General features: G+C 50.4%; 1 protein-coding gene across 2 annotated transcripts in view; it reads left to right on the plus strand.

Annotated features, from left to right (window-relative positions):
- The window catches only part of LOC128706362 (uncharacterized), a 351,595-nt gene that overhangs the window by 252,365 nt on the left and 75,603 nt on the right, over positions 1–23,627 (plus strand). The window contains exon 1 of one of the 2 annotated variants that reach the window (XM_070091523.1): positions 2,232–2,483. The exons of the other annotated variant lie outside the window; for it this stretch is intronic. The gene's annotated coding sequence lies outside the window, so the exon portion shown is untranslated. Of the gene's footprint in view, positions 1–2,231; positions 2,484–23,627 lie in introns of those variants that run through there. 2 annotated transcript variants of the gene reach the window in all.

A 23,627-nucleotide genomic window follows, 5' to 3' on the forward strand; every position in this document is an offset into this window, starting at 1 on the left:
TTAAAAGCAGGTGGGAATATAGTTTTGGAGTGGTTGGTGCAATTGTTTTAATAAATGTATGGAAGAGGGTAAGGTACCTAGGGATTGGCAGAGGCATGCATAGTTCCTTTGTATAAAGGCAAAGGGAAAAAGAGAGTGCAAAAATTATAGGGGATAAGTCTGTTGAGTGTACCTGGTAAAGTGTATGGTAGAGTTATAATTGGAAAGAATTAAGAGTAAGACGGAGAATAGGATAGCAGATGAACAAGGAGGCTTTAGGAAAGGTAGGGGGTGTGTGGACCAGGTGTTTACAGTGAAACATATAAGTGAACAGTATTTAGATAAGGCTAAAGAGGTCTTTGTGGCATTTATGGATTTGGAAAAGGCGTATGACAGGGGTGGATAGGGGGCAATGTGGCAGATGTTGCAAGTGTATGGTGTAGGAGGTAGGTTACTGAAAGCAGTGAAGAGGTTTTTACGAGGATAGTGAGGCTCAAGTTAGAGTATGTAGGAAAGAGGAAATTTTTCCCAGTAAAAGTAGGCCTTAGACAAGGATGTGTGATGTCACCGTGGTTGTTTAATATATTTATAGATGGGGTTGTAAGAAGAAGTAAATGCGAGGGTCTTGGCAAGAGGCGTGGAGTTAAAAGATAAAGAATCACACACAAAGTGGGAGGGGGTTGTCACAGCTGCTCTTTGCTGATGACACTGTGCTCTTAGGGAGATTCTGAAGAGAAGTTGCAGAGATTGGTGGATGAATTTGGTAGGGTGTGCAAAAGAAGAAAATTAAAGGTGAATACAGGAAAGAGTAAGGTTATGAGGATAACAAAAAGATTAGGTGATGAAAGATTGAATATCAGATTGGAGGGAGAGAGTATGGAGGAGGTGAACGTATTCAGATATTTGGGAGTGGACGTGTCAGCGGATGGGTCTATGAAGATGAGGTGAATCATAGAATTGATGAGGGGAAAAAGAGTGAGTGGTGCACTTAGGAGTCTGTGGAGACAAAGAACTTTGTCCTTGGAGGCAAAGAGGGGAATGTATGAGTATAGTTTTACCAACGCTCTTATATGGGTGTGAAGCGTGGGTGATGAATGTTGCAGCAGGAGAAGGCTGGAGGCAGTGGAGATGTCATGTCTGAGGGCAATGTGTGGTGTGAATATAATGCAGAGAATTCGTAGTTTGGAAGTTAGGAGGAGGTGTGGGATTACCAAAACTGTTGTCCAGAGGGCTGAGGAAGGGTTGTTGAGGTGGTTCGGACATGTAGAGAATGGAAGTGGGCAAAGCAGAATGACTTCAAGAGTGTATCAGTCTGTAGTGGAAGGAAGGCGGGGTAGGGGTCGGCCTAGGAAGGGTTGGAGGGAGGGGGTAAAGGAGGTTTTGTGTGCGAGGGCTTGGACTTCCAGCAGGCATGCGTGAGCGTGTTTGATAGGAGTGAATGGAGACAAATGGTTTTTAATACTTGACGTGCTGTTGGAGTGTGAGCAAAGTAAACATTTATGAAGGGATTCAGGAAACCGGCAGGCCGGACTTGAGTCCTGGAGATGGGAAGTACAGTGCCTGCACTCTGGAAGGAGGGTGTTAATGTTGCAGTTTAAAAACTGTAGTGTAAAGCACCCTTCTGGCAAGACAGTGATGGAGTGAATGATGGTGAAAGTTTTTCTTTTTCTTTTTCAGGACCCACCCTGCCTTGGTGAGAATCACCGGTGTGTAAATAAAAAATAAAAAATAAAATATATATATATATATATATTATATATATATATATATATATATATATATATATATATATATATATATATATATATATATATATAATATATATATATATAATATATATATATATATATATATATATATATATATAATATATATATATATATATATATATATATATATATATATATATATATATATATATATATATATATATATATATATATATATATATATATATATATATATATATATATATATATATATATATATATATATATATATATATAATATATATATATATATATATATATATATATATATATATATATATATATATATATATATATATATATATATATATATATATATATATATATATATATATATATATATATATATATATATATATATATATATATATATATTGTTTGCTTATAGGTGTACAACTTGTTCGTGTATATACACTGAATGTATTATGTAATTTACTATATACATTTTCTAATGTATATTTTTTTCTTGCAGGTAAATGGAGGGAAAATACTAGTGGGTGTGTAGATGTGTCAAAATATTGACGAATGCGTAGGCCGCAGGGTGCTGCCTACAGGGTGCTGGGACAAACAGTCAGGCTGATCCACCAGTCAGCCGAGAAGGGAAGAAGGGAGCACAACTTTCTGCAGAGGTCACGGGTAAAGTTCAGATGTGCGTCAGGGGACGGAGGATCGAGCCTCGTCCAGTACTACCAGACTCTGAATGAAGAGTGCGAGATGATCACTTTTCGGGAATAGGTAAGTCGATTTTACGTGGCTGTTTTTATCCTGTGATATCACTGTTACCACCACCACCACTGTTACCACCACCACCACTGTTACCACCACTACTGTTACCACCACTACTGTTACCACCACCACTGTTACCACCACTACTGTTACCACCACCACTGTTACCACCACTACTGTTACCACCACCACTGTTACCACCACCACCACTGTTACCACAACCATTGTTACCACAGGTGTTACTCCCACTGTTACCACCACCACCACTGTTACCACCACTACTGTTACCACCACCACTGTTACCACCACCACCACTGTTACCACAACCATTGTTACCACAGGTGTTACTCCCACTGTTACCACCACCACCACTGTTACCACAACCATTGTTACCACAGGTGTTACTCCCACTGTTACCACCACCACTGTTACCACCACCACCAATGTTACCACAACCATTGTTACCACAGGTGTTACTCCCACTGTTACCACCACCACCACTGTTACCACAACCATTGTTACCACAGGTGTTACTCCCACTGTTACCACCACCACCACTGTTACCACAACCATTGTTACCACAGGTGTTACTCCCACTGTTACCACCACCACTGTTACCACCACTACTGTTACCACCACCACTGTTACCACCACCACCAATGTTACCACAACCATTGTTACCACAGGTGTTACTCCCACTGTTACCACCACCACTGTTACCACCACTACTGTTACCACCACCACTGTTACCACCACTACTGTTACCACCACCACTGTTATCACCATCACCACTGTTACCACAACCATAGTTACCACAGGTTTTACCCCCATCTGTTACCACCACCACTGTTACCACCACTACTGTTACCGCCACCACTGTTACCACCACCAACACTGTTACCACCACCACTGTTACCACCACCAACACTGTTACCACCACCACCACCACCACTGTTACCACAACCATTGTTACCACAGGTGTTACTCCCACTGTTACCACCACCACTGTTACCACCACTAATGTTACCACCACCACTGTTACCACAACCATTGTTACCACAGGTGTTACTCCCACTGTTACCACCACCACTGTTACCACCACTAATGTTACCACCACCACTGTTACCACCACTACTGCTACCACCACTACTGTTACCATCACTACTGTTTTCACCACCACTGTTATCACCATAACCACTGTTACCACAACCATTGTTACCACAGGTGCTACCCCCCTGTTACCACCACATCTGTTACTACCACTACTGTTACCGTGGTACCACCACTGTTACCACCACTACTGTTACCACCACCACTGTTACCACCACCAACACTGTTACCACCACCACCACTGTTACCACCACCACTGTTACCACGGGTGTTACCCCACTGTTACCCCCACCACTGTTACCACCACCACTGTTACCACCACCACTGTAACCACAGGTGTTACCCCACTGTTGCTACCACCATTGTTACCACCACTACCACTGTTACCACAACCATTGTTACCACAGGTGTTACCCCCCTGTTACCACCACCACTGTTACCACCACTACTGCTACCACCACCACTGTTACCACCACCACTGTTACCACCACTACTGCTACCACCACCACTGTTACCACCACCAATGTTACCACCACTACTGCTACCACCACCACTGTTACCACCACCACTGTTACCACCACCACTGTTACCACCACCACTGTTACCACCACCACTGTTACCCCACTGTTACCACCACCACTGTTACCACCACCACTGTTACCACCACCAATGTTACCACCACCACTGTTACCACCACCACTGTAATCACAACCACTGTTACCACCACCAATGTAACCTCCACCACTCTTACCACCACCACTCTTACCACAACCACTCTTACCACCACCATTCTTACCACCACCCCTCTTACCACCAACACTCTTACCACCAACACTCTTACCACCACCACTCTTACCACCACCATTCTTACCACCACCACTCTTACCACCAGCATTCTTACCACCACCACTCTTACCACCAACACTCTACCACCACCACTCTTACCACCAACGCTCTTACCACCACCACTCTTACCACCACCACTCTTACCACCACTGTTACCACCATTGTTACCACAGGTGTTACCCCCACTGTTACCATCACTGTTACCACAGGTGTTACCCCCACTGTTACACCACTGTTATCACAGGTGTTACCCCCACTGTTACCACAGGTGTTACCCCCACTGTTACCACCACTGTTACCACAAGTGTTACCCCCACTGTTACCACCACTGTTACCACAAGTGTTACCCCCACTGTTACCACCACTGTTACCACAAGTGTTACCCCCACTGTTACCACCACTGTTACCACAAGTGTTACCACCACTGTTACCACCACTGTTACCACCACTGTTACCACCACTGTTACCACAAGTGTTACCCCCACTGTTACCACCACTGTTACCACAAGTGTTACCCCCACTGTTACCACCACTGTTACCACCACTGTTACCACCACTGTTACCACAAGTGTTACCCCCACTGTTACCACCACTGTTACCACCACTGTTACCACCACTGTTACCACAAGTGTTACCCCCACTGTTACCACCACTGTTACCCCCACTGTTACCACCACTGTTACCACAAGTGTTACCCCCACTGTTACCACCACTGTTACCACAAGTGTTACCCCCACTGTTACCACCACTGTTACCACAAGTGTTACCACCACTGTTACCACCACTGTTACCACCACTGTTACCACCACTGTTACCCCCACTGTTACCACCACTGTTACCACCACTGTTACCACAAGTGTTACCCCCACTGTTACCACCACTGTTACCACAAGTGTTACCCCCACTGTTACCACCACTGTTACCACAAGTGTTACCACCACTGTTACCACCACTGTTACCACAAGTGTTACCACCACTGTTACCACCACTGTTACCACCACTGTTACCACCACTGTTACCACCACTGTTACCACCACTGTTACCACCACTGTTACCACCACTGTTACCACCACTGTTACCCCCACTGTTACCACCACACCACCACTCTTACCACCATACCACTACTGTTACCACCACTGTTACCACCACTCTTACCACCACTGTTACCCCCACTGTTACCACCACTGTTACCACCATTGTTACCACAGGTGTTACCCCCACTGTTACCATCACTGTTACCACAGGTGTTACCCCCACTGTTACACCACTGTTATCACAGGTGTTACCCCCACTGTTACCACAGGTGTTACCCCCACTGTTACCACCACTGTTACCACAAGTGTTACCCCCACTGTTACCACCACTGTTACCACCACTGTTACCACCACTGTTACCACCACTGTTACCACCACTGTTACCACCACTGTTACCACCACTGTTACCACCACTGTTACCACCACTGTTACCCCCACTGTTACCACCACTGTTACCACCACTGTTACCACCACTGTTACCACCACTGTTACCACCACTGTTACCACCACTGTTACCACCACTGTTACCACAAGTGTTACCACCACTGTTACCACCACTGTTACCCCCACTGTTACCACCACTGTTACCACCACTGTTACCACCACTGTTACCACCACTGTTACCACCACTGTTACCACCACTGTTACCACCTCTGGTGGTACAATTCACAAGAAGTCAAACACCTCACTATATTTAGGAACTTTAAAAGAACTCTCAGAGTATTTACCTAAAAGTTTTAAAAATATATAATGAAAATAATTAAAAAAAATAACTTTTAGACACGAACGGCGTCTCTGGAAGCCACGAATTGAACCCAATATAAAAATTGAATGTATAGAGTTTTGTATCTCGAAATTTTGTTTTGACGGATTGACCAATTAGTGAAGTTGGGTAAATTAGACGAGAATTATTAAGAAGAAAAAAAGGGCTTAGTGCCCTTTTCTCTCCCACGGACGAGAAGTGTGTACTTTACATAATGTATATATACACACAGGGATGTATATCTTCTGAATATATATATATATATATATATATATATATATATATATATATATATATATATATATATATATATATATATATACAGACAGACAGATAGAGAGAGAGAGAGAGAGAGAGAGAGAGAGAGAGAGGAGTATATAGATTAATGCTAAGTGAGTGAACCTCTTAACTACCTCTCCACTGTCTCCTGCACCATAACAAAATTAGCCTCACTCTCTCTCTCTCTCTCTCTCTCTCTCTCTCTCTCTCTCTCTCTCTCTCTCTCTCTCTCTCTCTCTCTCTCTTTACACAGGTTTTGACAAGGTTAAGGATCCCTAGCTTTATTGACAGCTATTTACAGGTTAAGGATTCCTAACTTTATTGGCAAGCTAAGAGCTGTTACCTACATCAGCTCATTTGAAAGCATTTTTATTGTTATGAGACATACAAGTAGGGAACAGGATGAAGTTGGAGCCATCTGTGGGCCAGCATTTTCATTTGATCAACTGACTTTATCTCGTTGACATCATTATGCTGTACGAATGTGTTCCATACTCGAGTCATCCTGGGTATGTATGATCTCAGATGGAGTGATGTTCTGGAGAAGGGTACAGCCAGAGTGAAGTTGCTGCTTTCTGCCCGTCTTGTGGCATAAAAGCTTATTTCACGCTGTCCTCGAAGTGGATCCAAGTGTGGTATTTTGACAATATTGGCCTTGTACATAACAGTAAGGCCACCCACATCCCTCCTATGTTGAAGGCTCTGCTGAAATGACAGATCTATCCAGGATGGGTCCAGGCGAGAGATGAGACGTCTTGCTCTGTTCTCTACTCTGTCAAGCAGTCGCAGATGAGAGGGGGGGGGGGGCAGGCAAACCAAGAAAGTGGAGCATACTCAAGGTGTGAGCGTACTTGTGCCTCGTACAGGATCTTGCAACCCCTACTGTCAAGCAGATGCGAGATACGGCGAAGTGCTGTAAGCTTCCTGGGTGCCTTGTTTGCAAGATTTACAACATGGTTCTTCATGGTTAGTTTGGAGTCAAATTTCACCCCAAGGATATGAACTTCTTCTCCAGGTGCCAACATCCTCCCTCCCTCCCTCCCTCTCTCTCTCTCTCTGTCTCTCTCTGTCTCTCTGTCTCTGTCTCTGTCTCTCTCTCTCTCTCTCTCTGTCTCTCTCTGTCTCTCTCTCTCTCTCCCTCTCTCTCCCTCTCTCTCTCTCTCTCTCTCTCTCTCTCTCTCTTTCTCCCTTTCTCTTCTCCCCTTTTCATCTTCTCATAAATCATTATAATTACTAGTTTCTAGTGTCATAACTAAGACTTATTAGAGGTTATTAAGACTGGTTATGATATACCCTTTTCTGATAGTGGAAAAACGTTTATTTACCCTTCTCTTCCTCCCCTTTCTCCTCTTCCTCTTTCTCCTCTTCCTCCTTCTTCTCTTCCATTTTCTTCTCCTCTTTCTTTTCTTCCTCCTTTTATTCCTCTTTTTTCTCTCCTACATCTTCTTATTCCTCTTGTTTCCTCTTCTGCCTCCTCTGCCTCCTCTTCCTCTTCTTCATCCTCCTCCTCACCCTCCACTCCATTTTCCTCTTCCTTTCCTTCATTTTCCTACCATCCCCTCACTTCCCCTCAGTCTCCTACTGTCCATTCACTTCCCCTCAGTTTCCTACTGTCCATTCACTTCCCCTCAGTCTCCTACTGACCATTCACTTCCCCTCAGTCTCCTACTGACCATTCACTTCCCCTCAGTCTCCTACTGTCCATTCACTTCCCTCAGTCTCCTACTGTCCATTCACTTCCCCTCAGTCTCCTACTTCCATTCACTTCCCCTCAGTCTCCTACTGTCCATTCACTTCCCCTCAGTCTCCTACTGTCCATTCACTTCCCCTCAGTCTCCTACTGACCATTCACTTCCCCTCAGTCTCCTACTGTCCATTCACTTCCCCTCAGTCTCCTACTGTCCATTCACTTCCCCTCAGTCTCCTACTGTCCATTCACTTCCCCTCAGTCTCCTACTGTCCATTCACTTCCCCTCAGTCTCCTACTGTCCATTCACTTCCCCTCAGTCTCCTACTGTCCATTCACTTCCCCTCAGTCTCCTACTGTCCATTCACTTCCCCTCAGTCTCCTACTGTCCTACTTCCCTCAGACCATTCACTTCCCCTCAGTCTCCTACTGTCCTACTTCCCTGTCTCCTACCATTCACTTCCCCTCAGTACTCCATTCACTTCCCCTCAGTCTCCTACCATTCACTTCCCCTCAGTCTCCTCTTCCTCACTTCCCCTCAGTCTCCTACTGACCATTCACTTCCCCTCAGTCTCCTACTGACCATTCACTTCCCCTCAGTCTCCTACTGTCCATTCACTTCCCCTCAGTCTCCTACTGTCCATTCACTTCCCTCAGTCTCCTACTGTCCATTCACTTCCCCTCAGTCTCCTACTTCCATTCACTTCCCCTCAGTCTCCTACTGTCCATTCACTTCCCCTCAGTCTCCTACTTCCATTCACTTCCCCTCAGTCTCCTACTGACCATTCACTTCCCCTCAGTCTCCTACTGACCATTCACTTCCCCTCAGTCTCCTACTGTCCATTCACTTCCCCTCAGTCTCCTACTGACCATTCACTTCCCCTCAGTCTCCTACTGTCCATTCACTTCCCCTCAGTCTCCTACTGTCCATTCACTTCCCTCAGTCTCCTACTGTCCATTCACTTCCCCTCAGTCTCCTACTTCCATTCACTTCCCTCAGTCTCCTACTGTCCATTCACTTCCCCTCAGTCTCCTACTGACCATTCACTTCCCCTCAGTCTCCTACTGACCATTCACTTCCCCTCAGTCTCCTACTGACCATTCACTTCCCCTCAGTCTCCTACTGTCCATTCACTTCCCCTCAGTCTCCTACTGTCCATTCACTTCCCCTCAGTCTCCTACTGTCCATTCACTTCCCCTCAGTCTCCTACTGTCCATTCACTTCCCTCAGTCTCCTACTGTCCATTCACTTCCCCTCAGTCTCCTACTGTCCATTCACTTCCCTCAGTCTCCTACTGTCCATTCACTTCCCCTCAGTCTCCTACTGACCATTCACTTCCCCTCAGTCTCCTACTGACCATTCACTTCCCCTCAGTCTCCTACTGACCATTCACTTCCCCTCAGTCTCCTACTGTCCATTCACTTCCCTCAGTCTCCTACTGACCATTCACTTCCCCTCAGTCTCCTACTGCCCATTCACTTCCCCTCAGTCTCCTACTGACCATTCACTTCCCCTCAGTCTCCTACTGTCCATTCACTTCCCTCAGTCTCCTACTGACCATTCACTTCCCTCAGTCTCCTACTGTCCATTCACTTCCCTCAGTCTCCTACTGACCATTCACTTCCCTCAGTCTCCTACTGTCCATTCACTTCCCCTCAGTCTCCTACTGTCCATTCACTTCCCCTCAGTCTCCTACTGTCCATTCACTTCCCTCAGTCTCCTACTGACCATTCACTTCCCCTCAGTCTCCTACTGCCCATTCACTTCCCCTCAGTCTCCTACTGACCATTCACTTCCCCTCAGTCTCCTACTGTCCATTCACTTCCCTCAGTCTCCTACTGACCATTCACTTCCCTCAGTCTCCTACTGTCCATTCACTTCCCTCAGTCTCCTACTGTCCATTCACTTCCCTCAGTCTCCTACTGACCATTCACTTCCCCTCAGTCTCCTACTGTCCATTCACTTCCCCTCAGTCTCCTACTGTCCATTCACTTCCCCTCAGTCTCCTACTGACCATTCACTTCCCTCAGTCTCCTACTGACCATTCACTTCCCCTCAGTCTCCTACTGTCCATTCACTTCCCTCAGTCTCCTACTGTCCATTCACTTCCCTCAGTCTCCTACTGCCCATTCACTTCCCCTCAGTCTCCTACTGTCCATTCACTTCCCCTCAGTCTCCTACTGTCCATTCACTTCCCTCAGTCTCCTACTGCCCATTCACTTCCCCTCAGTCTCCTACTGTCCATTCACTTCCCTCAGTCTCCTACTGTCCATTCACTTCCCCTCAGTCTCCTACTGTCCATTCACTTCCCTCAGTCTCCTACTGTCCATTCACTTCCCCTCAGTCTCCTACTGACCATTCACTTCCCCTCAGTCTCCTACTGACCATTCACTTCCCCTCAGTCTCCTACTGACCATTCACTTCCCCTCAGTCTCCTACTGTCCATTCACTTCCCTCAGTCTCCTACTGACCATTCACTTCCCCTCAGTCTCCTACTGCCCATTCACTTCCCTCAGTCTCCTACTGTCCATTCACTTCCCTCAGTCTCCTACTGTCCATTCACTTCCCTCAGTCTCCTACTGACCATTCACTTCCCCTCAGTCTCCTACTGTCCATTCACTTCCCCTCAGTCTCCTACTGTCCATTCACTTCCCCTCAGTCTCCTACTGACCATTCACTTCCCTCAGTCTCCTACTGACCATTCACTTCCCCTCAGTCTCCTACTGTCCATTCACTTCCCTCAGTCTCCTACTGTCCATTCACTTCCCTCAGTCTCCTACTGCCCATTCACTTCCCCTCAGTCTCCTACTGTCCATTCACTTCCCCTCAGTCTCCTACTGTCCATTCACTTCCCTCAGTCTCCTACTGCCCATTCACTTCCCCTCAGTCTCCTACTGTCCATTCACTTCCCTCAGTCTCCTACTGTCCATTCACTTCCCCTCAGTCTCCTACTGTCCATTCACTTCCCTCAGTCTCCTACTGTCCATTCACTTCCCCTCAGTCTCCTACTGTCCATTCACTTCCCTCAGTCTCCTACTGTCCATTCACTTCCCTCAGTCTCCTACTGTCCATTCACTTCCCCTCAGTCTCCTACTGTCCATTCACTTCCCTCAGTCTCCTACTGTCCATTCACTTCCCCTCAGTCTCCTACTGACCATTCACTTCCCCTCAGTCTCCTACTGACCATTCACTTCCCCTCAGTCTCCTACTGACCATTCACTTCCCCTCAGTCTCCTACTGACCATTCACTTCCCCTCAGTCTCCTACTGACCATTCACTTCCCCTCAGTCTCCTACTGACCATTCACTTCCCCTCAGTCTCCTACTGACCATTCACTTCCCCTCAGTCTCCTACTGTCCATTCACTTCCCCTCAGTCTCCTACTGACCATTCACTTCCCCTCAGTCTCCTACTGACCATTCACTTCCCCTCAGTCTCCTACTGACCATTCACTTCCCCTCAGTCTCCTACTGACCATTCACTTCCCCTCAGTCTCCTACTGACCATTCACTTCCCCTCAGTCTCCTACTGTCCATTCACTTCCCTCAGTCTCCTACTGCCCATTCACTTCCCCTCAGTCTCCTACTGTCCATTCACTTCCCCTCAGTCTCCTACTGACCATTCACTTCCCCTCAGTCTCCTACTGTCCATTCACTTCCCTCAGTCTCCTACTGCCCATTCACTTCCCCTCAGTCTCCTACTGTCCATTCACTTCCCCTCAGTCTCCTACTGTCCATTCACTTCCCCTCAGTCTCCTACTGACCATTCACTTCCTCTCAGTCTCCTACTGCCCATTCACTTCCCCTCAGTCTCCTACTGACCATTCACTTCCTCTCAGTCTCCTACTGACCATTCACTTCCCCTCAGTCTCCTACTGTCCATTCACTTCCCCTCAGTCTCCTACTGACCATTCACTTCCCCTCAGTCTCCTACTGTCCATTCACTTCCCCTCAGTCTCCTACTGTCCATTCACTTCCCCTCAGTCTCCTACTGACCATTCACTTCCCCTCAGTCTCCTACTGTCCATTCACTTCCCCTCAGTCTCCTACTGACCATTCACTTCCCCTCAGTCTCCTACTGTCCATTCACTTCCCCTCAGTCTCCTACTGTCCATTCACTTCCCCTCAGTCTCCTACTGTCCATTCACTTCCCCTCAGTCTCCTACTGTCCATTCACTTCCCCTCAGTCTCCTACTGTCCATTCACTTCCCCTCAGTCTCCTACTGACCATTCACTTCCCCTCAGTCTCCTACTGTCCATTCACTTCCCCTCAGTCTCCTACTGCCCATTCACTTCCCCTCAGTCTCCTACTTCCATTCACTTCCTCTCAGTCTCCTACTGTCCATTCACTTCCCCTCAGTCTCCTACTGACCATTCACTTCCCCTCAGTCTCCTACTGTCCATTCACTTCCCCTCAGTCTCCTACTGTCCATTCACTTCCCCTCAGTCTCCTACTGTCCATTCACTTCCCCTCAGTCTCCTACTGTCCATTCACTTCCTCTCAGTCTCCTACTGTCCATTCACTTCCCCTCAGTCTCCTACTGTCCATTCACTTCCTCTCAGTCTCCTACTGTCCATTCACTTCCCCTCAGTCTCCTACTGTCCACTTGTGATAACAGCTCTTACCTCGTGACAACAGCTCTTAGCTTGTGATAACCGGTCATAGTTTGTGATAACAGCTCTTAGCTTGTGATAATAACTCTTAGCTTGTGATAACAACTCTTACCTCGTGATAACTCTTAGTTTGTGATAACAGCTCTTAGCTTATGATAACAGCTCTTAGTTTGTGATAACAGCTCTTAGCTTGTGATAATAGCTCTTCGCTTGTGATAACAGCTCTTAGCTTGTGATAATAGCTCTTCGCTTGTGATAACAGCTCTTAGCTTGTGATAATAGCTCTTCGCTTGTGATAACAGCTCTTATCTTGTGACAGCAGCTCTTAGCTTGTGATAAGAGCTCTTAGCTTGTGATAACAGCTCTTACCTTGTGATAAGAGCTCTTAGCTTGTGATAAGGGCTCTTAGCTTGTGATAAGAGCTCTTAGCTTGTGATAACAGCTCTTAGTTTGTGATAAGAGCTCTTAGCTTGTGATAAGAGCTCTTAGCTTGTGATAAGAGCTCTTAGCTTGTGATAATAGCTCTTAGCTTGTGATAAGAGCTCTTAGCTTGTGATAAGAGCTCTTAGCTTGTGATAACTGTTACGTTGTGATAACTCATAGCTTGTGATAACAACTCTCTCTCTCTCTCTCTCTCTCTCTCTCTGGGCTGTCTCCAGTGACTAGCTCACCGTTATGTCTGTCTTCCTGTCTGTCTGTCTTTCTGTTTGTCTGTCTGTATGTGTGTATATATGTCTGTAGAATGTATGTATGTATGTATGTATTTATATGTATGTATATATGTATGTATGTATGTATGTATATGTACGTACACACACACATGCATGTATGTACGTAAGAACACGCACATCCTGGAAACTAACGTCTCACTTCCAGTGTTACTGGAGATAAGACGACGTCCAACTGGTTAATTATTATGAGGTAATGTACGCCGTTATTCCACGCTGACATCAGTTATCCCACGCTGACGTCAGTTATCCCTCGCTGACGTCAGTAATCCCACGCTGACGCCAGTTATCCCACGCTGACGTCAGTTATCCCACGCTGACGCCAGTTATCCCACGCTGACGTCAGTTATCCCTCGCTGGCGTCAGTTATCCCACGCTGACATCGTTATCCCACGCTGACGCCAGTTATCCCACGCTGACGCCAGTTATCCCACGCTGACGCCAGTTATCCCACGCTGACGTCAGTTATCCCTCGCTGACGTCAGTTATCCCACGCTGACGTCAGTTATCCCACGCTGACGCCAGTTATCCCACGCTGACGTCAGTTATCCCACGCTGACGCCAGTTATCCCACGCTGACGTCAGTTATCCCTCGCTGACGCCAGTTATCCCACGCTGACGCCAGTTATCCCACGCTGACGTCAGTTATCCCACGCTGACGCCAGTTATCCCACGCTGACGTCAGTTATCCCACGCTGACGCCAGTTATCCCACGCTGACGCCAGTTATCCCACGCTGACGCCAGTTATCCCACGCTGACGCCAGTTATCCCACGCTGACGCCAGTTATCCCACGCTGACGCCAGTTATCCCACGCTGACGCCAGTTATCCCACGCTGACGTCAGTTATCCCACGCTGACGCCAGTTATCCCACGCTGACGTCAGTTATCCCACGCTGACGCCAGTTATCCCACGCTGACGTCAGTTATCCCACGCTGACGCCAGTTATCCCACGCTGACGCCAGTTATCCCACGCTGACGCCAGTTATCCCACGCTGACGCCAGTTATCCCACGCTGACGCCAGTTATCCCACGCTGACGCCAGTTATCCCACGCTGACGCCAGTTATCCCACGCTGACGCCAGTTATCCCACGCTGACGTCAGTTATCCCACGCTGACGCCAGTTATCCCACGCTGACGTCAGTTATCCCACGCTGACGCCAGTTATCCCACGCTGACGTCAGTTATCCCACGCTGACGCCAGTTATCCCACGCTGACGCCAGTTATCCCACGCTGACGCCAGTTATCCCACGCTGACGTCAGTTATCCCACGCTGACGTCAGTTATCCCACGCTGACGCCAGTTATCCCACGCTGACGTCAGTTATCCCACGCTGACGCCAGTTATCCCACGCTGACGCCAGTTATCCCACGCTGACGCCAGTTATCCCACGCTGACGTCAGTTATCCCTCGCTGACGCCAGTTATCCCACGCTGACGCCAGTTATCCCACGCTGACGTCAGTTATCCCACGCTGACGTCAGTTATCCCACGCTGACGCCAGTTATCCCACGCTGACGTCAGTTATCCCACGCTGACGCCAGTTATCCCACGCTGACGCCAGTTATCCCACGCTGACGCCAGTTACACTCAGTAAGAGACCAAATTATCCTGAGTAGACACCAATTATTTTCAGTAGACACCAATTATTTTCAGTAGACACCAATTATTTTCAGTAGACACCAATTATTTTCAGTAGACACCAATTATTTTCAGTAGACACCAATTATTTTCAGTAGACACCAATTATTTTCAGTAGACACCAATTATTTTCAGTAGACACCAATTATTTTCAGTAGACACCAATTATTTTCAGTAGACACCAATTATTTTCAGTAGACACTAATTATCACCAGTATACACCATTTATCCCCGAGTATACAACAGTTTACCTGGAGAGTTTACCTGGAGAGAGTTCCGGGGGTCAACGCCCCCGCGGCCCGGTCTGTGACCAGGCCTCCTTAGGTCAGTGTCCCAGGATGCGACCCACACCAGTCGACTAACACCCAGGTACCCATTTTACTGATGGGGAACATAGACAACAGGTGGAAAGAAACACGTCCAATGTTTCTACTCTGGCTGGGAATCGAACCCAGGCCCTCACCGTGTGAAGCGAGAGCGTTAACCACCAGGCCACCAGAGCCCCACACAGTTACCCCGAGTAGATACCAATTATCCCTAGTAGACACCAAGTGTCCCAAATAGACACCAATTATCCCCAGAACACATACATAAAATTAATCTTAAAATTATAAACACAGAAAGCAGTTAATTATCACAATTTACTTCTTTAAATAATAATAATAATAATAATAATAATAATAATAATAATAATGATGATAATGATAATGATTATAATAATAATGATAATAATAATAATAATAATAATAATAATAATAATAATAATAATAATAATGATGATAATGATAATGATTATAATAATAATGATAATAATAATAATAATAATAATAATAATAATAATAATAATAATAATAATAATAATAATAATAATAATAATAATAATAATAATAATAATAATAATAATAATAATAATAATAATAATAGTGATAGAAAGAGCCTTTTACAAATATGGTAAAAATTATATATCTTAATATAGGGCAAAATAATGAAATTCAGGACTGTTATACCTGAAGTTCAACAGTGATCTCAGTTGTATGCATTCGTGATTCTGAAGACTGGAAAGGTCGGGTCTCCAAGGAGCTTAGGTCAGCAGTCTGACAGGGTGGGTCCTGCAACACAGCCTGGTGATGGGGTGGGTCCTGAAACACAGCCTGGTGACAGGGTGGGTCCTGTAACATAGCCTGGTGACAGGGTGGGTCCTGCAACACAGCCTGGTGACAGGGTGGGTCCTGCAACACAGCCTGGTGACAGGGTGGGTCCTGTAACATAGTCTGGTGACAGGGAGGGTCCTGCAACACAGCCTGGTGACAGGGTGGGTCCTGTAACATAGCCGGGTGACAGGGTGGGTCCTGTAACATAGCCTGGTGACGGGGTGGGTTCTGTAATACAGCCTGGGGACAGGGTGGGTCCTGCAACACTGCCTGGTGACAGGGTGGGTCCTGCAACACAGCCTGGTGACAGGGTAGGTCCTGCAACACTGCCTCGTGACAGGGTGGGTCTTGCATCACAGCCTGGTGACGGGGTGAGTCCTGCAACATAGCCTTGATGACGGGTTGGGTCCTGTAACACAGCCTGGCAACAGGATGGGTCCTGTAACACAGCCTGGAGACAGGGTGGGTCCTGTAGTACAGCCTGGTGATGGGGTGGGTCCTGTAATACAGCCTGGTTACGGGGTGGGTTCTGTAACATAGCCTGGTGACGGGGTGGATCCTGTAACATAGCCTGGTGACTGGGTGGGTCCTGCAACATAGCCTGGTGGCAGGGTGGGTCCTGTAACGCAGCCTGTTGACGGGGTGGGTTCTGCAACACAGCCTGGTGACGGGATGGGTCCTGTAACATAGCCTGGTGACGGGGTGGGTCCTGCAACACACCCTGGTGACAGGGTGGTTAGTGCAACACTGCCTGGTGACAGGGTGGGTCCTGCAACACAGCCTGGTGACAGGGTGGGTCCTGCAACACAGCCTGGTGACAGGGTGGGTCCTGCAACACAGCCTGGTGATAGGGTGGGTCCTGCAACACAGCCTGGTGACAGGGTGGGTCTTGCATCACAGCCTGGTGACGGGGTGAGTCCTGCAACATAGCCTTGGTGACGGGTTGGGTTCTGTAACACAGCCTAGCAACGGGATGGATCCTGTAACACAGCCTGGTAACGGGGTGGGTCCTGTAATACAGCCTGATGATGGAGTGGGTCCTGTAATACAGCCTGGTTACGGGGTGGGTTCTGTAACATAACCTGGTGACGGAGTGGATCCTGTAACATAGCCTGGTGACTGGGTGCGTCCTGCAACACAGCCTGGTGGCGGGGTGGGTCCTGTAACATAGCCTGGTGGCGGAGTGGGTCCTGTAACATAGCCTGTTGACGGGGTAGATTCTGCAACACAGCCTGGTGACGGGGTGGGTCCTTTAACGCAGCCTGTTGACGGGGTGGGACCTGCAACACAGCCTGGTGACGGGATGGGTCCTGTAACATAGCCTGGTGACGGGGTGGGTCCTGCAACACAGCCTGGTGACAGGGTGGGTCCTGCAACACAGCCTGGTGACAGGGTGGGTCCTGCAACACAGCCTGGTGACAGGGTGGTTCCTGCAACACAGCTTGGTGACGGGGTGGGTCCTACAACATAGCCTTGGTGACGGCATGGGTCCTGTAACAGAGCGTGACAACGGGGTGGGTCCTGTAACACTGCCTGGTAACGGGGTGGGCCCTGTAATACAGCCTGGTGACGGGGTGGGTCCTGTAATACAGCCTGGTGACGGGGTGGGTTCTGTAACATAGCCTGGTGACGGGGTGGGTCCTGTAACATAGCCTGGTGGCGGGGTGGGTCCTGCAACACAGCCTGGTGACGGGGTGGGTCCTGTAACTCTGCCTGGTGACGGGGTGGGTCCTGTAATACAGCCTGGTGACAGGGTGGGTCCTGCAACACAGCCTGGTGGCAGGGTGGGTCCTGCAACACAGCCTGATGACGGGGTGGGTCCTGCAACATAGCCTTGGTGACGGGGTGGGTCCTGTAACACAGCCTGGCAACGGGGTGGGTCTTGTAATACAGCCTGGTGACGGGGTGGGTCCTGTAATACAGCCTGGTGACGGGGTGGATTCTGTAACATAGCCTGGTGACGAGGTGGGTCCTGCAACACAGCCTGGTGACGGGGTGGGTCCTGCAACATATCCTTGGTGACGGGGTGGGTCCTGTAACAGAGCCTGGCAAAGGGGTGGGTCCTGTAATACAGCCTGGTGACGGAGTGGGTCCTGTAATACAGCCTGGTGACGGGGTGGATTCTGTAACATAGCCTGGTGACGGGGTGGGTCCTGCAACACAGCCTGGTGACGGGGTGGGTCCTGCAACATAGCTTTGGTGACGGGGTGGGTCCTGTAACACAGCCTGGCAACGGGGTGGGTCCTGTAATACAGCCTGGTGACGGGGTGGATTCTGTAACATAGCCTGGTGACGGGGTGGGTCCTGCAACACAGCCTGGTGACGGGGTGGGTCCTGCAACATACCATTGGTGACGGGGTGGGTCCTGTAACACAGCCTGGCAACAGGGTGGGTCCTGTAATACAGCCTGGTGACGGGGTGGGTCCTGTAATACAGCCTGGTGACGGGGTGGGTTCTGTAACATAGCCTGGTGACGGGGTGGGTCCTGTAAAATAGCCTAGTGACGGGGTGGGTCCTGCAACACAGCCTGGTGAGTGGGTGGGTCCTGCAACACAGCCTGGTGACGGGGTGAGTCCTGCAACACAGCCTGGTGACGGGGTGGGTCCTGCAATACAGCCTGGTAACGGAGTGGGTCCTGCAACACAGCCTAGTGACAGGGTGAGTCCTGCAACACAGCCTGGTGACAGGGCGGGGCCTGCAACACAGCCTGGTGACCTGGCGCGTTCTGTAACATAGCCTGGTGACGGGGTGGGTCCTGCAACACAGCCTTGTGACGGGGTGGGTCTTTCAACATAGCCTTGGTGACGGGGTGGGTCCTGTAAGACTGCCTGGTGACGGGGTGGGTTCTGTAACATAGCCATGTGACGGGGTGCGTTTCTAACATAGCCTGGTGACGGGGTGGGTCCTGTAACATAGCCTGGTGACAGGGTGGGTCCTGTAACATAGCCTGGTGACGGGGTGGGTCTTGTAATACAGCCTGGTGACGGGGTGGGTCCTGTAATACAGCCTGGTGACGGGGTGGATTTTGTAACATAGCCTGGTGACGAGGTGGGTCCTGCAACACAGCCTGGTGACGGGGTGGGTCCTGCAACATATCCTTGGTGACGGGGTGGGTCCTGTAACAGAGCCTGGCAAAGGGGTGGGTCCTGTAATACAGCCTGGTGACGGAGTGGATCCTGTAATACAGCCTGGTGACGGGGTGGATTCTGTAACATAGCCTGGTGACGGGGTGGGTCCTGCAACACAGCCTGGTGACGGGGTGGGTCCTGCAACATAGCTTTGGTGACGGGGTGGGTCCTGTAACACAGCCTGGCAACGGGGTGGGTCCTGTAATACAGCCTGGTGACGGGGTGGATTCTGTAACATAGCCTGGTGACGGGGTGGGTCCTGCAACACAGCCTGGTGACGGGGTGGGTCCTGCAACATAGCATTGGTGACGGGGTGGGTCCTGTAACACAGCCTGGCAACAGGGTGGGTCCTGTAATACAGCCTGGTGACGGGGTGGGTCCTGTAATACAGCCTGGTGACGGGGTGGGTTCTTTAACATAGCCTGGTGACGGGGTAGGTCCTGTAAAATAGCCTAGTGACGGGGTGGGTCCTGCAACACAGCCTGGTGAGGGGGTGGGTCCTGCAACACAGCCTGGTGACGGGGTGAGTCCTGCAACACAGCCTGGTGACGGGGTGGGTCCTGCAATACGCCTGGTGACGGAGTGGGTCCTGCAACACAGCCTAGTGACAGGGTGAGTCCTGCAACACAGCCTGGTGACAGGGCGGGGCCTGCAACACAGCCTGGTGACGGGGTGGGTCCTTTAACGCAGCCTGTTGACGGGGTGGGACCTGCAACACAGCCTGGTGACGGGATGGGTCCTGTAACATAACCTGGTGACGGGGTGGATCCTGTAACATAGCCTGGTGACTGGGTGGGTCCTGCAACACAGCCTGGTGGCGGGGTGGGTCCTGTAACATAGCCTGGTGAAGGGGTGGGTCCTTTAACGCAGCCTGTTGACGGGGTGGGACCTGCAACACAGCCTGGTAACGGGATGGGTCCTGTAACATAGCCTGGTGACGGGGTGGGTCCTGCAACACAGCCTGGTGACAGGGTGGGTCCTGCAACACAGCCTGGTGACAGGGTGGGTCCTGCAACACAGCCTGGTGACAGGGTGGTTCCTGCAACACAGCTTGGTGACGTGGTGGGTCCTACAACATAGCCTTGGTGACGGAATGGGTCCTGTAACAGAGCGTGAAAACGGGGTGGGTCCTGTAACACTGCCTGGTGACCGGGTGGGCCCTGTAATACAGCCTGGTGACGGGGTGGGTTCTGTAATACAGCCTGGTGACGGGGTGGGTTCTGTAACATAGCCTGGTGACGGGGTGGGACCTGTAACATAGCCTGGTGGCGGGGTGGGTCCTGCAACACAGCCTGGTGACGGGGTGGGTCCTGTAATATAGCCTGGTGACGGGGTGGGTCCTGCAATACAGCCTGGTGACAGGGTGGGTCCTGCAACACAGCCTGGTGGCAGGGTGGGTCCTGCAACACAGCCTGATGACGGGGTGGGTCCTGCAACATAGCCTTGGTGACGGGGTGGGTCCTGTAACACAGCCTGATGACGGGGTGGGTCCTGCAACATAGCCTTGGTGACGGGGTGGGTCCTGTAACATAGCCTGGTGACGGGGTGGGTCCTGCAACACAGCTTGGCAACGGGGTGGGTCTTGTAATACAGCCTGGTGACGGGGTGGGTCCTGTAATACAGCCTGGTGACAGGGTGGGTCCTGCAACACAGCCTGGTGGCAGGGTGGGTCCTGCAACACAGCCTGATGACGGGGTGGGTCCTGCAACATAGCCTTGGTGACGGGGTGGGTCCTGTAACACAGCTTGGCAACGGGGTGGGTCTTGTAATACAGCCTGGTGACGGGGTGGGTCCTGTAATACAGCCTGGTGACGGGGTGGATTCTGTAACATAGCCTGGTGACGAGGTGGGTCCTGCAACACAGCCTGGTGACGGGGTGGGTCCTGCAACATATCCTTGGTGACGGGGTGGGTCCTGTAACAGAGCCTGGCAAAGGGGTGGGTCCTGTAATACAGCCTGGTGACGGAGTGGGTCCTGTAATACAGCCTGGTGACGGGGTGGATTCTGTAACATAGCCTGGTGACGGGGTGGGTCCTGCAACACAGCCTGGTGACGGGGTGGGTCCTGCAACATAGCTTTGGTCCTGTAACACAGCCTGGCAACGGGGTGGGTCCTGTAATACAGCCTGGTGACGGGGTGGATTCTGTAACATAGCCTGGTGACGGGGTGGGTCCTGCAACACAGCCTGGTGACGGGGTGGGTCCTGCAACATAGCATTGGTGACGGGGTGGGTCCTGTAACACAGCCTGGCAACAGGGTGGGTCCTGTAATACAGCCTGGTGACGGGGTGGGTCCTGTAATACAGCCTGGTGACGGGGTGGGTTCTGTAACATAGCCTGGTGACGTGGTGGGTCCTGTAAAATAGCCTAGTGACGGGGTGGGTCCTGCAACACAGCCTGGTGAGGAGGTGGGTCCTGCAACACAGCCTGGTGACGGGGTGAGTCCTGCAACACAGCTTGGTGACGGGGTGGGTCCTGCAACACAGCCTTGTGACGGGGTGGGTCTTTCAACATAGCCTTGGTGACGGGGTGGGTCCTGTAAGACAGCCTGGTGACGGGGTGGGTTCTGTAACATAGCCATGTGACGGGGTGCGTTTCTAACATAGCCTGGTGACGGGGTGGGTCCTGTAACATAGCCTGGTGACAGGGTGGGTCCTGTAACATAGCCTGGTGACGGGGTGGGTCTTGTAATACAGCCTGGTGACGGGGTGGGTCCTGTAATACAGCCTGGTGACGGGGTGGATTCTGTAACATAGCCTGGTGACGAGGTGGGTCCTGCAACACAGCCTGGTGACGGGGTGGGTCCTGCAACATATCCTTGGTGACGGGGTGGGTCCTGTAACAGAGCCTGGCAAAGGGGTGGGTCCTGTAATACAGCCTGGTGACGGAGTGCGTCCTGTAATACAGCCTGGTGACGGGGTGGATTCTGTAACATAGCCTCGTGACGGGGTGGGTCCTGCAACACAGCCTGGTGACGGGGTGGGTCCTGCAACATAGCTTTGGTGACGGGGTGGGTCCTGTAACACAGCCTGGCAACGGGGTGGGTCCTGTAATACAGCCTGGTGACGGGGTGGATTCTGTAACATAGCCTGGTGACGGGGTGGGTCCTGCAACACAGCCTGGTGACGGGGTGGGTCCTGCAACATAGCATTGGTGACGGGGTGGGTCCTGTAACACAGCCTGGCAACAGGGTGGGTCCTGTAATACAGCCTGGTGACGGGGTGGGTCCTGTAATACAGCCTGGTGACGGGGTGGGTTCTTTAACAAAGCCTGGTGACGGGGTGGGTCCTGTAAAATAGCCTTGTGACGGGGTGGGTCCTGCAACACAGCCTGGTGAGGGGGTGGGTCCTGCAACACAGCCTGGTGACGGGGCGAGTCCTGCAACACAGCCTGGTGACGGGGTGGGTCCTGCAATACAGCCTGGTGACGGAGTGGGTCCTGCAACACAGCCTAGTGACAGGGTGAGTCCTGCAACACAGCCTGGTGACAGGGCGGGGCCTGCAACACAACCTGGTGACGGGGTGGGTCCTTTAACGCAGCCTGTTGACGGGGTGGGACCTGCAACACAGCCTGGTGACGGGATGGGTCCTGTAACATAACCTGGTGACGGGGTGGATCCTGTAACATAGCCTGGTGACTGGGTGGGTCCTGCAACACAGCCTTGTGGCGGGGTGGGTCCTGTAACATAGCCTGGTGACGGGGTGGGTCCTTTAACGCAGCCTGTTGACGGGGTGGGACCTGCAACACAGCCTGGTGACGGGGTGGGTCCTGTAACATAGCCTGGTGACGGGGTGGGTCCTGCAACACAGCCTGGTGACGGGGTGGGTCCTGCAACATAGCATTGGTGACGGGGTGGGTCCTGTAACACAGCCTGGCAATAGGGTGGGTCCTGTAATACAGCCTGGTGACGGGGTGGGTCTTGTAATACAGCCTGGTGACGGGGTGGGTTCTTTAACATAGCCTGGTGATGGGGTGGGTCCTGTAAATTAGCCTAGTGACGGGGTGGGTCCTGCAACACAGCCTGGTGAGGGGGTGGGTCCTGCAACACAGCCTGGTGACGGGGTGAGTCCTGCAACACAGCCTGGTGACGGGGTGGGTCCTGCAATACAGCCTGGTGACGGAGTGGGTCCTGCAACACAGCCTAGTGACAGGGTGAGTCCTGCAACACAGCCT

The sequence above is a fragment of the Cherax quadricarinatus genome, chromosome 3, assembly GCF_038502225.1.
Source record: "Cherax quadricarinatus isolate ZL_2023a chromosome 3, ASM3850222v1, whole genome shotgun sequence".
Classification (NCBI taxonomy): Eukaryota; Metazoa; Arthropoda; class Malacostraca; order Decapoda; family Parastacidae; genus Cherax; species Cherax quadricarinatus.